The sequence below is a fragment of the Crinia signifera genome, unplaced genomic scaffold, assembly GCF_055691185.1.
Source record: "Crinia signifera unplaced genomic scaffold, ASM5569118v1 HAP2_SCAFFOLD_665, whole genome shotgun sequence".
Taxonomy (NCBI): domain Eukaryota; kingdom Metazoa; phylum Chordata; class Amphibia; order Anura; family Myobatrachidae; genus Crinia; species Crinia signifera.
The window spans coordinates 1-11,147 of NW_028142563.1; the positions used below are offsets into that span (position 1 = coordinate 1).

Genomic DNA, 11,147 nt, shown 5'->3' on the forward strand with positions numbered 1-11,147 from the left:
TATACTGTTGTAGACCAGCATTTTTTTTTTTAAATATGGATGTTTTCCTCCTCTTCCCTCCCCTTCAGGATGCTACTAAAACCTTGCTGCCACTGAGGACCCCCAGGACGTTGCTCAGGACACCGCCCAACATAGACGGGAAGGATACAGGCGGGGAGACAGCTGCCCCAACTCCGCCCCCAGGGCGCTGCGGCAGAGAACACAGCCCAACGCTGCTGGGAACGACGCTGAGGAGGAGAGAGGTGCCCTATCCGACAGATGCTGCAGTACCCCCACCTGCGACCGATTCTATGTGAGTGCACTCTTCGGTCACGACTGGCGAAGAGTATGTCTTGGGGGGGGGGGGAGCGAGGGAGGGGAGAGGAGGTGCAAGATTAATCTGCTTTGGGCTAAGGGAAGAGGTTTGGCATGATGCTAGGTGGTGGGTTGTGATTACATGTAATGGGCATTAAGGGGTTTAGCAGTGGTGTCAAACTCATGGCCCTCCAGCTGTTGTGGAACTACACTTCCCAGCATGCCCTACCACAGATTTTAGCGATCCATTATATAAAATCTGTGGCAGGGCATGTAGGGATGTGTACTTCCACAACAGCTGTAGGGCCGTGACTTTGACACCACTGGGTTAAGGCATACTTTTTAAATATGTTATAGGTACACGGTAACACCATAATGTCCCCCCTTCTGTTATTTTGTTTGTTTAAAATAAAATTGATGGCGCCATCTGTGTGTGTGTATACGTATATGTGTGTATATATTCGCTCCCTTACCACCGTGGCAAGCGCAGCGAGCCCGCAAGGGGGGACGATCCACGCCCCCCCCCCTTGTCGGGATTTTGAACGCCGGGATTCCAGGCGTCGGGATTTCATACTGAATCCTCGCTCCCTTACCACCTCCTTCTCTTCCGATTCCCCTCCTCTGCTTCCCTCCTCCTTTCCTATGCTTCCCTCCTCCGCACCCCTCTCCCCCTCCACTGCTCTTCTGCTCTCCCTTCTAACTCTTCCTCTACTCTGCTCCCCATCCTCCTCTGCCCCCCCCCTCCTCCTCACCTCCCACTCCTCCTCAGCTCCTTCTTCTCTGATCCCCCTCCTCTCCTCCACTTCCCCCCTCCTCCACAACCCCTATCTTCCTCTCCCCTGCTCTCTCTTTCCCCTCTATCTCTCTCCTCCTCACCAATTTCCCCACACTTCTCTATCTCTCTTTCAGACTGCCGGTGACCCCGTGCTGGGGTGCAGGAAGAGAAGACTCGGCGCCATGGAGTTGGAGCAGGAGGAGATGACTAGCACTGGGGAAAAAAGAGTTCAGAAGACCCATGAGCAGGGGCCGAAAACATGGTGTTTCCATCACTGCTGATCATGTAGAATGAATCATCGATGACAAGAGGTACATAGCACCTGTGTATACTGCTCTCCCTTCTCCGCTCCTTCTCCACATGTCCGCTCCTTCTCCACACCTCCTCACTCCACCTCCTCTCCTCCACTTCCCATCCTCCTCACCCCCTCTCCTCTGCTCCCCCTTCTCCTCTCCTTCACTTTCCCTCCTCTGCTCCTGCTCTCCCTTCTTCTCTCCTCCTCCTTTCCTCAGCTCCCCCACCACCTTCTCATCTACTCTCCATCCTCTGATCCCCCCTCCTCTCCTCTGCTTCCCCTCCTCCTCCGCTTCCTCTATTCTGCTCCCTCTCCTCTTCCGCTCCTTTGCCCCCTCTCCTCTTCCACTCCTCCGCTCCTTCTTCCCTTATCCCCCTCCTCTCCCCTGTTCTCTCTTTCCCCTCTATCTCTCTCCTCACCAATTTCCCCACAACTCACTCTCTCTCTCTCCCCCTCTCTCTCTCCCCCTCTCTCTCCCCCCCTCTCTCCCCCTCTCTCTCTCCCCCTCTCTCCCCCTCTCTCTCTCTCCCCCTCTCTCTCCCTCTCTCCCCCCTCTCTCTCTCCCCCTCTCTCTCCCTCTCTCCCCCCTCTCCCCTCTCTCTCTCTCCCTCTTTCTTTCTCTCTCTCTCTCCCCCCTCTCCCTCTCTCTCTCTCCCCCCTCTCCCTCTCTCTCTCTCCCCCTCTCCTCCTCTCTCTCTCCCCCCTCTCCCCCTCTCTCTCTCCCCCCTCTCCCCCTCTCTCTCTCTCTCTCTCTCTCTCTCTCTCTTTCCCTCCCTCCCCCCCAGTGACCCTATGCTGGGGTGAAGGAAAAGAAGACCTAACGATGGGGAGATGGAGCAGGAAGAGATGACTAGCACCGAAGGGGAGGGAGTGCAGCAGGGGCAGAAAACCCGGCATTCCATCACTGCTGATCATGTAGCATGCAGCACCGATTACAATAGGTACACAGCGCCTGCATATACTGCTCTCCATTCTCCGCACGTCTGCTCCTTCTCCACACCTCCTCAGCCCCCTCCCCTTCACTTCCCCTTCTCCTCACCCCCTCTCCTGCTCTCCCTTCTCTGCTTTCACCTCTCCCCCCTCTCCTATGCTCCCCCTCCTCCTCTCCTTCACTTTCCCTCCTCTGCTCTTGCTCTCCCTTCTCCTCTTGCTCTCCGTTCTCCTCTCCTTCCCTCCACTCCTCCTACTCCTTCCCTTAGCTCCCCCACCTCCTCCTCATCTACTCTCCATCCTCCGCTCCCTCCTCCTCTCCTCCCCCCCTCTCCTCCCCCACAACCTCTCTTCAGCTTCCCTTCCTCCGCTCCTCCTCTCCTCTGCTCCTCCTTTCCTCTGCTTCCCCTCCTTTCTTCTGCTTCCAATCCTCTTCACCCCTCCCCTGCTTTCCCTTCTCCTTGTCTCCGCTCCTCTTCTCCTCAGCTACCACATCTCTTTCCCTCCTCCACTACCCCTCCTCCTCCTCTCCTTTGCTTCCCTCCTGCTCACCTCATCTCCTCCGCACCCCCTCCCCTTCTCTCACTTCTCCGCTTCCCCTCTCTTCCGCTCCCCCTCCCCTCTTCTCCTGCACTTCCCCTCCTCCTCACCCCTCTCCTCTTCTCCTGCTCTCCCTTCTCCTCTACTCTGCTCCCCCTCCTCTTACTCCTCTCCCTCCTCCTCTCTTTTGCCCCTCCTCCTCTCTCTCCTCCCCACCACTTTTCGTCGGAGGAGGAGGAGCATTTCAATCGCTGCTGATCATGTACCATGCAGCACCAATGACAAGAGGTACACAGTGCCTTCTGTGCTACTTCTCTAGATGTCCGCTTCTCTCCTCCTCCACTCCTTTGCTCCTTCTCGGATCCCCCTCCTCCACTCCTTTGCTCCTTCTTCTCTGATCCCTCTCCTCCTCTCCTCCTTCCCCTCCTCCTCTCCCCAGCTCTCCCTTTCCCCTCTTTTGCTCTCCTCACCAATTTCCCCACACTTTTCTCTCTCTGACTGCCAGTGAACCTGTGCTGGGGTACAGGAAGAGAAGACCCAGCGCCGGGGAGATGGAGCAGGAAGAGATGACTAGCACAGAAGAAGAGAAAGTGCAGCAGACCCAGTCTGCCCAGGAGCAGGGGCAGCAAAATCATCGCTACCATCGCTGCTGATTGTCACAGGAGGTACCCAGCACCAGCTTGCACTGCGCTCCCTTCTCTGCACCTCCTCCATGCCTCCTCTCCTCCTCCTCTCCCCCTCTTCTTGTCTGCTCCTGCTCTCTGTTCTCCCCTCCTCCTCAGCTCCCCAACCACCTCCTCCGCTCCCCCTCCTCCTTTCCTGTTTCCCCCTCCTTTCTTTTGCTTCCAATACTCCTCACCCCCTCCCCTACTTTCCTTTCTTCTTTCCTCTCACTCCTCAGCTCCCCTTCCTCTTCTGCTTCCCCTCCTCCTCTCGCTTCCCTCCTGCTCACCTCCTATACTCCGCACCCCCTCCCCTTCTCTGCTCCTCCACTCCCCCCTCCTCTCCTTCACTTCCCCTCCTCCACACCCCCTCTCCTTTTCTCTTTCTCTCTCTCCACCCTCTCTCTCTCTCCACCCTCTCTCTCTCTCCACCCTCTCTCTCTCCACCCTCCACCCTCTCTCTCCCTCTCTCTCTCTCTCCACCCTCTCTCTCTCTCTCCACCCTCTCTCTCTCTCCTCTCTCTCTCCACCCTCTCTCCACTCTCTCTCTCGCCTCACCCTCTCTCTCTCTCTCTCGCCTCACCCTCTCTCTCTCGCCTCACCCCCTCTCTCTCTCTCGCCTCACCCTCTCTCTCTCTCTCTCTCTCGCCTCACCCTCTCTCTCTCTCTCTCGCCTCACCCTCTCTCTCTCTCTCTCTCTCGCCTCACCCTCTCTCTCTCTCGCCTCACCCTCTCTCTCTCTCTCGCCTCACCCTCTCTCTCTCTCTCTCTCGCCTCACCCTCTTTCTCTCTCTCTCTCGCCTCACCCTCTCTCTCTCTCGCCTCAGAAGGCACCTTTTGAACCATTAAGGTCGGCGGACCTTAAGTTTCTCACATGGAAGCTGGTATTCTTGTTGGCAGTGGCATCAGCGAAGAGGGTGTCAGAGTTAGGAGCATTGTCATGCAAGTCTCCTTTCTTGGTATTTCATGAGGATAGGGCAGTTCTTCGGACGGTACCTCAGTTTTTACCAAAAGTAGTCTCTGCTTTCCATCTAAACCAGGAGATAGTTCTACCTGTGTTTCAACCCCCAGAGGGTTCTAGAAAAAGGGACAAATTGAGGAATTTGGATGTTGTGCGTGCATTACGCATTTATGTGGACAGAGTTAAGAGTGTCAGAAAGACTGACACCTTGTTAGTGTTGTATGACATACACAAGATTGGTTGGCCGGCATCTAAGCAGACCATTGCTAGGTGGTTGCGCTCTGTGATAGCTTTTGCATACACTAAAGTTGGAAGGCCTGTTCCGGCAAGGATAAATGCGCATACCACCAGGTCAGTTGCCACCTCTTGGGCGGTTCGACATGGGGCAACAGCTGAGCAGGTTTGCAGGGCTGCCACTTGGTCATCTGTTCATACCTTTGCCAAATTCTATAGGTTCCATGAGTTCGCGTCGGAGGACGCATCATTCGGGCGAGCAGTGATGAGAGCTGCAGACCTGAGCGTACCCACACAAAGGACCGGCTCTGGAACGTCCCAGTGTTGAGCTGTGTCACCAGGACCATTGAAAGAGAAAAAGGGATTTTTGTAAGAACTTACCGTTCGAATCCCTTTCTCTGATATGGTCCTGGTGACACAGCGATCCCTCCCTTACGCTCAGTAAGTATGCCAGTGTTCATGATGTTCATGTTTAATTGGTTAAAGTAACAATTATTGTTAAAAAATGTGCATATAATATGTGCAGGCGTTTGTACTGAGTTAATGTATTCCAGTGGCTTTGAAAGATTGAACTGAAGAGTCCAGGATGCAGTAGGGGAGGAGCCTACCCTCTAAAAGATTTAGGATAGGTGCCTGGCTCCTTCGGACCCTCCTACATCCCAGTGTTGAGCTGTGTCTCCAGGTCCATATCAGAGAAAGGGATTCGAACGGTAAGTTCTTACAAAAATCCCTTTTTTGTGTATTTCAAAAATGTAAAGAAATAAAAAAAGTTTGGACATTTTCCGAGCAACAATCTGGTTGGAACAAATATTTTAACGACATTTTGGGTGTCACGAACGGTGAAACGGTGTCAAGGCATGCATTATATGTAATAGTAGAGTGCAAGACTAATAAAAAGACTAATAAAGAGATTACATCTCCATATGTGCCAAAGTGGTTTGTGCAAAAGGCTAGTGAACAGCTAACGAACCCAATACACCAATCATGTCCAAACTATGGCCCGCCAGCTGTTGCGAAACTGCAAGTCCCATCATGCCTTGCCACAGTTCTGCTATTAGGGAATACTAAAACTATGGCAAGGCATGCTGGGATGTGTAGTTTCAAAACAGCTAAAGGGCGCTCAGTGACAAACGAGCTTTAAAATCAAAGTCAATTGTTTGGTGACCCGACTCCCAGGCTGCACGTCACCTGGATTTCTCCTCGCACCCTTCGCGCACAGTAGGGCAATAAGCTGCATCTAGTTTATTTAGGGCGCAAAAATGCAGCCAACAAGACCAGGGCAAGTGCTGCGAACAATTCATTAGCTCCCACTACATTAGGCAAGAGCTACGGGTGCACAAAACAATTGAATCACCATTATATGTTGTTTAGCACCTTACATAAATTATATATATATTTTTTATTATTATTATTTTAATATGCAGTACAGTAAGACCAGCAACCCTTACCACCAGCATAGCTCTGCCCCAACACTCATGAAGCACCGCCTACATGTTTTGATTGGCCCACAATCCAATCAGTCAAAGAAAATGGATCACCATCAATAGGTAAAAACATTGATGGTCATCCATTGCATAGTGTGCCACAATCAATGGGCAGTTGCACTATTGTCATCAATTGCAAAGACGTCCATCCCTAAAGCTGTGCACACACAGTGCAAGTGAGCCTCTGTGCTAAGTTTGCAGTTAAGCACAGATGGCTCAGCATTGTGTACTGAACAATCTGTCAGGGCCAGTGTTCTCTGGTGTGAGAACATTGGCGATGACTAGATTTATAACTGGATGCAGTGTAAATCTAGTCAAGCAACAGCGACGCGCGGGACCGCGCAATCGTCATCACCAGAGGGTATACACGTGGAGTGATCCTTTTTTCATTTCTAAGCGATCTAGTCAGATCACTTAGAAATAAGCCTCATATCCCCCTGGGCGGGATGTTACATAGTTACATAGTAGGTAAGGCTGAAAAAAGACTTGCGTCCATCTAGTTCAACCTGGTATAGATATCCATTGCCGATTTGGTTGGTTCTGGTATTTTACAGACAAATTATATTTCTTATTTGTACCCATGGATGTTTTTCTCCAGTAAATGTTTGTCCAACTTTGCCTTGAACGCATTTAATGAGCCAGCCATTACCACCTCTCTGGGAAGAGAGTTCCAGAGTTTGACTGTTCTGACCGTAAAGAAATTCTTTCTACTAGCTGAATGAAATCTTTTTTCTTCTAATCTATACTCATGCCCTCGCGTCCTAGATTCCTTTCTAGTAGAAAATAGGGTGTGTGACAGTTCCTTATATTGGCCCTTGATATACTTGTACATGTTGAGCATGTCCCCCCTTAAACGTCTCTTTTCTAATGTAAATAGTCCCAAATTGCTTAATCTCTCCCCGTAGCTTAAATTCTCCATTCCCCTAATAAGCTTTGTTGCTCGCCTTTGGACTTTTTCTAATTCTATGATGTCCTTTTTATAGTGTGGGGCCCAGAACTGTACTCCGTACTCTAGGTGAGGTCTCACCAATGCTTTATATAGTGGCATAATTACCCTTGAGTCCCTAGTTTCCATTCCCCTCTTAATACATGCCAGAATTTTGTTGGCCTTTTTTGTAGCTACATTACAATGGGCACTACATCCTAGATTGCTGTCTATTTGGACTCCTAGATCCTTTTCAAGTATGGAATTACCCAGTTCCTCTCCGCTAAGGTGTAACTTGCACACTGGTTGTGTCTCCCAAATTGCATAACCTTACATTTATCTACATTGAACCTCATCTTCCATTTTTTTGCCCACTCATCTAGAATTGCAAGATCATTTTGAAGCATGGTGACATCTTCTGGTGATTTGATGACTTTGCTAAGTTTTGTATCGTCCGCAAAGATGGATACATTGCTGAGTAACCCTATCCCAATATCGTTAATAAAAATGTTAAACAAAATGGGCCCCAAAACCGAACCCTGGGGCACTCCACTTAGTACCGGTATCATATCTGATACGGCACCATTCACAACCACTCTTTGTTCTCTATTACATAGCCAATTCCCTACCCATCTGCAGATATTTTCACCCAATCCTAGGTTCTCCATTTTATTAATCAATCTCTTGTGTGGGACAGTATCAAATGCTTTAGCAAAATCTAGGAAAATCACATCTACAGCATTTCCATTATCGAGGTTTTTGCTAACCTCTTCATAGAACCCTAGTAGATTAGTTTGGCATGAACGATTTTTCACGAACCCATGTTGGTTAGTACTGAGTAGAAGGTGATGATCTAAATATTCCTGGATACCATCCCTTAAAAATCCTTCAAATAGTTTACCCACAATTGATGTTAAACTAACGGGTCTGTAATTAGCGGGATCTTCCTTTTTTCCTTTTTTGAATATTGGCACTACCTCTGCTATTCTCCAATCTTTTGGTACTATACCTGACGATAGTGACTTGCTAAAGATATAATGTAGGGGGGTAGCTAGTTCATCCCTTAATTCCATTAATACCCTCGGATGAATCCCATCTGGCCCTGGTGACTTATTTGTTTTGAGTTTGCTTAGCCTCAGTATTAATTCTTTCGGCGTGAAATCCACAATGAGATCTGGCTTATTTGTCCCGTTTGTGGTAAATGTTCGTTCCACAGTCTGCTCTCCCTTAGTAAATACTGATGAGAAGAACTCATTTAACAGTTTTGCTTTTCCCTTGTCCTCAGTAACACTTTTTCCACTAGTATCAGTTAGTGGGCCTATGTCACGATCCGAGCTCTCAGACAGACTTTCTTACCGGCTAAGTGCCTCCGCAGGTTCAGCTTGCGGTCCAGACGTCACCCCTGCCGGCGTCCTGTCTGCCGTGCGCCATCACCGCTGCCATCCTCCAGTCTGCTCAGCGCTGCTGAGTCCGCGGCTGCGCGGCGCACCGCTCTCCTTGTCCCCAGTGACAGTACTCAGTGCTCGGCAATCCACCTGTCCGCCGCCATTGCTCCCAGTATCCAGCATGGCGTGCACAAACGTACTTTCCCGCCATAGCCTGACATGGGGGCTGCCATGTTTTCCCAGTCACATGTCATTCCCATCCAATCCTGTGTGATCTGATCTCCCAGTCATACCTGCCCGGCCAATCCTGGCCACCCAGTGGGTATAAGTATGCTGGGAGCTCTCAGATCAATGCTAGTGCTTCAGTTGTCTCCTGTATATGGTCAGCTGTCCTTGTCTCCGTGCAAGTGTGTTTTATCCGCTGGTGTTGTCTTCCATGCTGCAGTGTATTCCAGGTTATTCCATCTCCTGTTGATATCCAGGTTATTCCATCACCTGTGTGCCTGCCTCGTCAGCCCAGCGATCCAGCCTAGCTCCAGGACTCTGGTCCTCCGATGCTCCTGCATCATCCGCTTCCGATGTTCTACCATCAATAGTCCGACATTCCGGACCCACAGTCAAGCTCCTACCTTCCGTCCGTCATTCCGGACCCACAGTCTCCAGCATCCGTCTCCGATGTTTCACCATCGATAGTCCGACACTCCGGACCCACAGTCAAGCTTCCATCCGTCATTCCGGACTCACAGTCAAGCTCCTTCCTGCCGTCCGTCATTCCGGACCTACAGTCTCCATATCCGATATCCATCCGATGTTCCACCATCGATACTCCATTCATCATCCCTGTAAAGTATTGCAATCCGTATGAACTGTCATTTCTCCTGCATACTTTACTGCCTGTATCATTACAACCTTCTGCATAATAAATCTGGTTGTACTTTTACCTCTGACTGCTTATTGGCTCTGGGTGCACTGTCGCGCAGTTCATGCGCAGGGGTTCTCTCCAACCTCCCCGGTTCAGGTACCGGTCCAGGTCCCCACCAGAGGTCTCAGTCTTGTCGACTGAGTCCCCTGGTGTGACAGCCTATGTTTTCCTTAATTAAACATTTACTATTTATGTATTTAAAAAATTTCTTTGGGTTGTTTTTGCTTTCAGCGGCTATGCACTCTTCATATAATATTTTAGCTGCTTTGATTACCCCTTTACAAGTTTTGTTTGATTCTTTGTATTTTGCGAATGCCTCCTCATTCAAGTTATTTTTATAGAATTTAAAGGCTCTGGTTTTATTGTTGATAGCTGACCTTACTTCTTTGTCCAACCATGGTGGCTTTTTTTTGTTGAATTTACCTTTAGTTACTTTAGGAATGTATTCAATAGTTAGTGAATCAAGCACCTTTTTTAGAGTATCCCACATTTCCTCTGCATTTTTTCCCTCCATAACCGTTTCCCACCCAATTCCTGTTAGGGCTTCCCTGAATAATTCAAAGTTCGCTTTTCTGAAGTTTAGTATTTTTGCAGATCCTTTTTGATGTAATTTACTGAAGTTGATTTCCAGTGAAACCATATTGTGATCCATATTCCCTAATTGTTCAATTACTTTTGTGTTTGAAACTAAGTCTGTGTTATTTGTTAATACTAAGTCCAAGAGCGCCTCATCACGAGTTGGAGTTTCTACCGTTTGTGTAATAAACTGGTCTTTAAGTAAGCTTAAGAACCCATTGCTTCTTGCTGATTTACCTGTTTCGTTTTCCCAATCAATGTCGGGTAAATTAAAATCCCCCATAATTAATACCTGACCCTGATTTGATGCTTGTTTGATTTGGTTTAAAAGAAGAGACTCTTCCCTTTCATTTATATTTGGTGGTCTATAGCATACCCCTATTATAAATTTGTTTTTTGGTTTCTTATTATTGTCGGTTATCTCTGCCCACACTGTCTCCGAGTTGTCGTCTTCCAGGTCTGTGCTCATATTTTTCTCACATGATGTTAAGTTATTATTTACATATAGGCACACCCCCCCGCCCCTTCTATTTTCCCTGTCTTTCCTGTAGAGTGTATATCCCTCCATGTTTAATGCCCAGTCATGCGACTCATTACACCATGTTTCTGTAATACCAATGATGTCGTAGTCATCCCTACTGATCACCGTTTCAAGCTCCCCGATTTTACTCACTAAGCTTCTTGCATTAGCCAGTAAGCATTTTAATTTATGTTTATTTTTAGATATGGCTCTAATATTGTGATTAGTTTCACCCCAGGACCCATTTGAATTCTTTACTAGCTTCCTCTTTCCCCTCTCCCCTTCAATAGACTCTCTACAGGCCTCCCCACCATGCACACTGCCTGCCCTCTCCATAGTTCCGGGAATTCTTCCTCTGTCATTCCCTCCTTCCCGTATACTAAGATCATCTGTACCTAAGAACTGTAATGGGGTAACGTGACTGTTACAACATAACATTTTATTACATGACATTCCTGATGCACCCTGAGAGTTACCCCCGATTATACCCTTGTTATGTCCCAGGACTTTGTCTATGTCTCCGTCCCCCCCCCCCCATCTCCTTCCCCCATATGATTCCTGATCCCAGTCCGGCTTCTCTCCCTGATGGTCCCATAATGTCTTGCTGCCCCCACCCCCCCGTCGCCTAGTTTAAAATCTCCTCC

The 11,147-nt window shown here is 49.0% G+C and overlaps 1 long non-coding RNA gene across 2 annotated transcripts; it reads left to right on the top strand.

Moving 5' to 3' along the window:
• Window positions 1-76: 76 nt before the first annotated feature.
• LOC146055956 (uncharacterized) lies at window positions 77-3,493 on the top strand. Of its 2 annotated transcripts, none has more exons than XR_014469010.1 (3): window positions 77-292; window positions 1,204-1,380; window positions 3,340-3,493. It is a non-coding gene; the product is annotated as an uncharacterized LOC146055956 (long non-coding RNA). The 2 variants fall into 2 exon arrangements; XR_014469011.1 differs by lacking the exon at window positions 3,340-3,493 and adding an exon at window positions 2,150-3,332.
• Window positions 3,494-11,147: the final 7,654 nt, after the last annotated feature.